Raw genomic sequence first — 7564 nt, forward strand, 5'->3', positions numbered from 1 at the left:
GGATTGATGCTGTCCTGTGTTTTTTTTTTCCTTCCACACTTAAGCTCTGCTTGTTACTGCCCCATAGCGGAGCGCAAGTGAAACGGACTACCGGAGATTTGCACTGTTTTTCTGTTAGTGTGTATAATCAAAATATGACTCAGTTTGGCCAGTTAGAAAAATATGATAATAGAAAAGTATTCTTTTCCTCTCACTTTTTTTTCTTGATTTAATTACCGACTTCACGTACTTACACTGTGTCCCGTTGCACGATGTAATATTGCGAAACTATGATTTTGTGGCAGTGTTTTGTAAAGGAATTTTCCGTTTAATCATCGTCTTAGTATAAAGCTATATGGTTGTTCTGGTATCAGTGGACGTACATTATGTATTTTTTCTTCTCTTGAGCACCATGGTCATGACATGAAGCTCAGTCATTGATTACTCGCAAATGTTAGTAGTCATCCGCTGTTTATCTTGAAGATGTAAAAGTAGTGCGCGTACATCTCCTCGTTAGTATAGTGGTGAGTATCCCCGCCTGTCACGCGGGAGACCGGGGTTCGATTCCCCGACGGGGAGAGTCTGCATCTTTTTGCCTCGGTCTCAAAAGGCACCAAGCTAGAACCGGCCCCGTGTTAGTGGAAACGGGGCTTGTGACTTGTACTCATGCATAATATTCTGCGGGTCGCTCAGCAGCGCAGCATATGAAACTAGACTCGGATTGTAAGTGTGTGGTTTTGATAATTGATGTATGGATGGATGGATCCTTAATAAGAGATATAAACAATAAGGTCCAGTCGCCAACTAATCATGTAAAATACGTCATAAACTCATGGTTGTTAAACCCAGAATAAAAATGAAGACGTATAACTAGGAAAGTCAACTTGCACATTTCAATTTTGGTTCGATATAATCACGTTGTCCTTAACCCTCCAGTGCAGGAGGGGACGGTAATGCGCATCGAATGTTTCCGAACCTGTGTGTGATACAACCGAGGAAGAGCCGATGACTTCGGGGGAGGAGGGGCAGGCGACTCGGAAGAAAAAGCAGCAGAACCCAATGCAGCCTGTAGCCCATTCAAAGGCCTACTGTTGGACCTCTGCTTATTTTGCAATACGTCTTTAGTACGGACTGAAAAATGTCCGATTTCGATGAGTTTGAGAAGCAGTTAAGCGAAAATCGGCAAGGTAAGTTTGGCTTTGAAGATCGGTGTATGCTCCCTGTTTTAGGGTAATAAAGTGGCCGGCGTGTCCTAGCGCCGAGGATGGTGCGGAGGGCACTTCTGCTGGTTCCGAAAAGAAAAGCGCGGCTGGGAAATCGGTGCCTTTTATCCGAGCGCTCGCCGATTCTGAAACCTGCCCGATTCTTCTTCTCCCAGCTGCCGCAGGATCCCCGAAAACTGACCGCTTTGGTAAATCAGTGACATTCTTTGCTTGGCATTGTTATAGAGATCGCTAGGCCTGCATCCATCAGTGCCCGGCGTACATAACATGGACATTTCAATGAAACGTTATTGGGGTGCACTCGATGTGAAAGCCTGCGGTTTTATTTATTTAATTATTTACCATTATACACTTGGATCATAAATTGCGACCCGCGTATTTTCATTCGCAGTAACACACTATGCATGGATGTTTGTTGCAAGCGTTATATTTTCAAGATCACGTTTAAAGTTTTATGCAAATAAAAACGACCGCGACCACTTGATTTAAAGTCCGCACTTAATAACAGTGTTAGTTACTTGGTTTTTAAATACTACGACGAGTTTTCTATATAATGATATGATTTTGTCTCTTTCCGATGCACAATAGCCTTTCCCTTGGGTCCGAAATGCTGGCCCTGTCATCCGTACAGAATAAGTCTTTCTCACACGATCGCCGTTTCTTCATGATGTATAGACTCTAAAAATCAGCCGCGTTCCCTGGAATCATAACAACTGCTTTTAGGTCGTTATTGCAAAGTCTTGCACCTGTATCTACCTTTACAGCGGATAGCAGTAACTAACAATGATGTACAGTTATATAACAATACACATATAACTTCATTAAAGTGCAGAGAATCCAGTAAACTGAATAAACTTAAGCCATACTAACGCAACTGAAATATACAACATGCGTTACAACGGAGTCGAAAGTAGGATTGATTTATGTACCTATCAAATGGCAATCTTGTCATATCAGCTCCTTATCACTAAATCACTAAAATGTCATTCGAAACGACCTGATTCGGCTAGACGAGCACTAAGTGCCGCCGTGTTTGATAAACTAGCAGTTCCAGTCATTCATATCTGCGCTCTGACTATGCCTGCGATTGCGGTAATTGGTTATTACCGATTTACGTAAGATGCATTGGCCGCTCCGTGTCTGTACTTTTGCAGCGGTGCATTACCGTAACGCTGTTATAACTGATGCATGAAGCTGATTCCTCGAGCAGCACCTGCGTTTAAATGCTTCACTGAAAACTGCACCTTCAGGGATTTATTTAAGCTTCTATATGAAGGACCTGCTGGGATAGAAAGGTGATATTTTATTGCTAGTTTAATAAAGTGCTGTCTGTCAGATTGAAACGATATTAATTACCCATCCATCGTCCAACCAGTTATCTTAGTCAGGCTCCCCTGGAGCCTATTCCAGGCAAATTCCCCATACAGAGAGCAGAGGCAAAATTCAGGCCTCCAGACTCGGAGGCGTGAGGCAACTGTACTCACCACTGTGCTCCTATATCATTAATTAGTCTGGTTATGTTTTTATTGTTTCACAACAGACTGACATTCAAGGGGATGTCCTTGTGCCCTTGAAATTATTAGCCATTGAGAGATGGGTGTGTTTGTTTCAGGAGGGTGTGATTGAATATGTGAATTGAATGGAGGTGCTTCATTCTGGTGAGGAAACTGGGGAGTTAGACCCCGTACCACATCTTGGTCTCTGTAAGTGACTTTTAAGGCATAGCGCTGGGTCAGTCAGCATCCAGCACCCCAGGGAAGTTGGTAATATGATTACTCTGTGACTCATGGGCTTCAAACCCACAACCATCCGGACACACATTCATAATCCCTCTGAGTTACAAATCTTGGATTTATCGAAATGGATGGTAGGGGGGCAGTCATGTCGCTCCGCCCACCGTCTCACTGGTACCACGGTGTCGTCCCCCAGAGCGGGAGAAGGAGCGACACAAGAAGCGTAGCCGCAGCCGGTCTCTGAGCCGTGGCGAGAAGCACCGCCGCTGGAGCAAGGACTCCAGGGGGCGGAGTCACGAGAAGCGCAGCAGCAGCCGCGACCGCAAGGGTCGTGACCGACGGAGCAGCTCACGCGAGCACAAGAAGCACAGGTACCCCCCCTCACGGTCCCGGTTACAGGCACTGAAGCTGATATCTAGCATGGTTTGAGGCCTCTTAACAAGTTTCTTTCACAATCAACCAATTGGTTTCTTCGTGGTGGGAAGGGGGACTGTACCCATATTAAATTTTAACTGGCGTTTATAAGTAGCCCCCGCCATAGCGATGGGACCTCAAAGCCAGCCTAAAAAGTGGCGCATGGTCACACCCTCATGACCTTAAACTGCCTGCGATCCAAAGTTAAATGTAAACATTCTGCCATCTGTTTGTTTTTGCCAGATTCTGAGTGTTTACACTGTATTGTTTGGGGAAAACAACCTTCTGTTTTGTGTTTGGGCAGCTACTCTCCTCGGAGAAGCCGTAAGAAAAGGACATACAAGTACTGGGATGTTCCCCCTCCGGGATTCGAGCACATCACCCCCATGCAGTACAAGGCAATGCAAGGTTTGGATGCGACGCTTCCATGTGTGCTAGTTCAGTATTGCAAGGTTATGGTATATTGGTTGCAATGAAAGCATTTATTCTGGAGTGCCCTCCTCCCCCCTGCTGGTCAAAGAGGGAATAACACTTGGGATGATTTCAGACAGTGTGAAGAGAGCTTAAACCTAGGGGTTAGAAGCAAATGAAGGCGACGATCCGGATGTTCTGGCCGTCCCTGGTTGGGGTCTTGAAGCCCTTTCTCCTCCCCACAGCTGCAGGGCAGATCCCCACGATAGCTTTACTGGCAACATCCACCACCAGCGGCGTGGCAGTGACGCCCACCCAGGTGCCGATGGTCGGCAGCCAGATGACCCGGCAGGCCAGGCGGCTTTATGTCGGCAACATCCCCTTCGGCCTGACGGAGGTGAGTCCAGGCAAAGTCCCGCGTTGCCTTCTGTCATGCATACTGGTGTCATGTGTAGCTCAGTGAGTTAGGACACTGAGCCGGTCACAAGAAGGTTGTTGGTTCAAATCCCTTGGGCAGCAGAGTGATTTCACCATTGGGCCCCCGAGCGCAGCCCTTAAGCACTATTTGCTCTAGGAACTGTCTGGTCCTGCTTCTTCAATGAAATGTATGTTGCTTTGGATGAAAGTGTCCGCAAAATAAATAGATAAATGTACTAGACTTGTCAGTCATTTTTTTTCTCGTTTGCCTGTTTTGATGTCTTCAGACGTCTGCCTGTCTTCATTCAGTGTGTCTGCCTGTCTTTTTAGGAGGCCATGGCGGATTTCTTCAATACCCAGATGCGATTGGCTGGCTTATGTCAAGGTCCCACCAATCCCGTCCTCGCTGTTCAGATAAACCAGGACAAGAACTTTGCCTTCCTTGAAGTAAGAGTCTTTCCTGCCTAATGGCTGCTGTGTCCAGGCGGAGACCGCAGCCTTCCCTGATTAACGACGTTCTTCGTTCTGCCCTAGTTTCGGTCCGTGGATGAGACCACGCAGGCAATGGCCTTCGACGGCATCATTTTCCAGGGTCAGTCGTTAAAAATCAGGCGGCCCCACGACTATCGCCCCCTGCCTGGCATCTCAGAGCAGCCCGCCTTCCACGTACCAGGTCCGTTTTGCTTGTCGCCGTCATAACCTTAATCTTTATTTACCTTTGAAGAGCCGATCGGCAAGGCCAGTTTTTTGTACTCGTTACGGACTGACTGTCCTTCGCAAGCTGCGGATGTCTTGTCATATAAAGAGGGAGACTTTCACTTTTATTTACTTAATGTTGTAAATATTTAGCAGACAGTTTTATCCAAAGTGAAGAATGTTTTTTTTTTTTTTTTTTTTTGAGAAATCAGGGTCAGCCTGTCCCTAGAGCAAACTCGCCGGCCCAGTGGTGTGATCACCAGTGATGTGAACCAGTGATCTTCTGATGATAACGCTGGCATCCTAACCAGCTGAGCCACACACACACACACACAGCTCAGTCACTCACTTCTTACTGTTAACATAGGGGTGTTGTGTGGCTCTGTGATGTTTGCCCATGAAAAGAAGGTTGCTGGTTCAAATACCAGGGTTGGCAGAGTGATTTCACCACTGGGCCCTTGAGCAAGGACCCTAACCCCCAAATTGTTCTAGGGTTGCTGGCTCCTATTCTAGTTAAAAATTCTGGACACACCTACTGAAAATGACTTGTTTTTCAGCAAGATAATGACCCAAAGCCCACCTTGAAGGTTATGCAAGTAGCTTATTACCTTGTGAACTAGGAAAGAGATGGTCCCCACAGCCCCCCAACCTAAACTCTATAGAGCTGGTTTGGGATCAGTTGGATGAGAGTAAGAGTAAGGTAGCCAGCTTGCGCGCAGAACTTGTGGAAACTCGAGGACTGTTGGAGAAACGGTCCAGGTGGGTACATATGTTAGCTGGTTGAGTCCGCAATGCTGTCATCGAAGCCAATGGCTCCTATTTTGAAGAGACAAAAATTTTGTCTTTGCAGTACTTCATATGCATAACTTCCATGCCCAAAGGCCTTTTACTATAAGGTGAATAACAGCTAAAATAGAGACAAATGCATTAAGAGCAGGTGTGTCCATACTTTTGACTGGTGCTGCATGTGTCAGCATCTCCCATGGAGAGCAAGATGGGAGAGACAAAAAACAGTCGTCAAACTGCCCCAGTATTTAGGTATTTTTTTGCTGGAGTTACATTTATCTGATATTATATAGGAGATAACGACGTCATACTGATTTGAAGTTGGCTTATTTCACTCGCGCCGTTTGCTCGTGGTCATTATCCGGCATGTTGACGGTTTGCTGTGATCGGCCGGCTTTGGGCGCCGTGCCGCTCTGTCTGCAGGGGTCGTCTCCACCGTGGTTCCAGACTCGCCACACAAGCTCTTTGTCGGAGGCCTGCCCAACTATCTCAGTGACGATCAGGTACCCCGCCCTCAGTCTCTGTCGCCGGGGAGCCGACCCACAACCCTCCTGTGTTTCTGTCCCACTGCTGCACGTGGAACTCAAGCAGGCATGCACACACACGCACACGCACGCACGCACGCACGCGCACGCACATACATACATAAAATAAACACTCGTCTCTGTGTAACTGATTAGTAGGAAAAGAAAGCCTGTCAAAGTTACCTCACCGCTTAAAATTCATTACAAGATACTGGGGGGTCAAATGTCAGCATCATGTTTAAAGCTAGCTGCTGAAAATAGCCGCACATTTGAGGTTTTTTTTTTTTTTTTTTTAAAGATATTCATGGGATTTATTAAACATTTATTAGACATGTAGGTAATGAGTTGACAGTTACATTACGCTCATTGTTTATCCAGCTGTAAATTATGAAGATATTGAGACCCCGCTAATGTAAAAGGTACGTTTCCCAAAACCTCATGTTATCGACTTGCATAGTTGGAACCATTCAGTTCTTATCTAATGTTGTTAGGAAATAACCTTATTAGCAACAAAGGCTTTGGGAAACGTGCCTTACAGCTGGCGGCTTGCCAAACCAGTCACGTAGCCAGTCCCTGTGCTGCCTGTTGCTGGGTACCCTGGAATATTTGTATATCGGGTTAATTGCTGAGTGTTAGTCGGATGAATCAGCCGCGTCGTTTTGCTGCATGAAAATTTAAAATCGAGTCATCTGCGCGTCACCTAACTGACGAATACCTCCACATTGCCGTACACCTGTGTTTGCCCAATCCCAGTCCTCGGGGAACCGCCGACTGTCCACATTTTCGCTCCCTCCTAGCTCCCAGCCAATCAGGAACACCGAATACCTGGTACAGGTGTGCTGAGAGGAAGCAAAAACGTGGACTGACCGGGGGGGTACCCCCGAGGACTGGGCTGGGAAACACTACCATAGACTGTGCTTGAAATGTGGGGGAGATCGACCAAGTCCCCAAACGCTTCAGTATTCGCAGACGTGCCGTGTCTCACGTCCATGTCCGCACACTGAGAACGATGACTTCACATCCCGTTAACAGCGATGGGGAGCTGCGGAAGAATCGTTCCCTACATTGCTGTGTCGCTCGAAAGGCAGAAAATACTTCGGACCTTTTTCCCGGTGAACGATTATCAGCTTCACTGGAGTTTTCACATCGTGCCCCATGCCCTATTCTGTTATGACGTCAGTGATGGATAATATTACCATAACAACATGCACAGATGAGGTCGTCTTACTCTGAAAGTGTTGAAAGGGTCACATTTTAGACATTTTCTACTTCTCATTAGCATCTTTTATGATTTTTTTTTTTTCTTCCTATATCGCCACCCCACTGAAATCGGCCCATTATAGACATAATCCATACAGGCATTTAATAGTTTACCTATTTA

General features: G+C 46.3%; 1 non-coding gene across 1 annotated transcript; it reads left to right on the plus strand.

Annotated features, from left to right (window-relative positions):
* Positions 1 to 486: 486 nt before the first annotated feature.
* Positions 487 to 558, plus strand: trnad-guc (transfer RNA aspartic acid (anticodon GUC)). Its single transcript has one exon. It is a non-coding gene; the product is annotated as a tRNA-Asp (tRNA).
* The last annotated feature ends 7006 nt before the right edge of the window (positions 559 to 7564 follow it).

This window comes from Brienomyrus brachyistius, unplaced genomic scaffold, assembly GCF_023856365.1.
Source record: "Brienomyrus brachyistius isolate T26 unplaced genomic scaffold, BBRACH_0.4 scaffold988, whole genome shotgun sequence".
Classification (NCBI taxonomy): Eukaryota; Metazoa; Chordata; class Actinopteri; order Osteoglossiformes; family Mormyridae; genus Brienomyrus; species Brienomyrus brachyistius.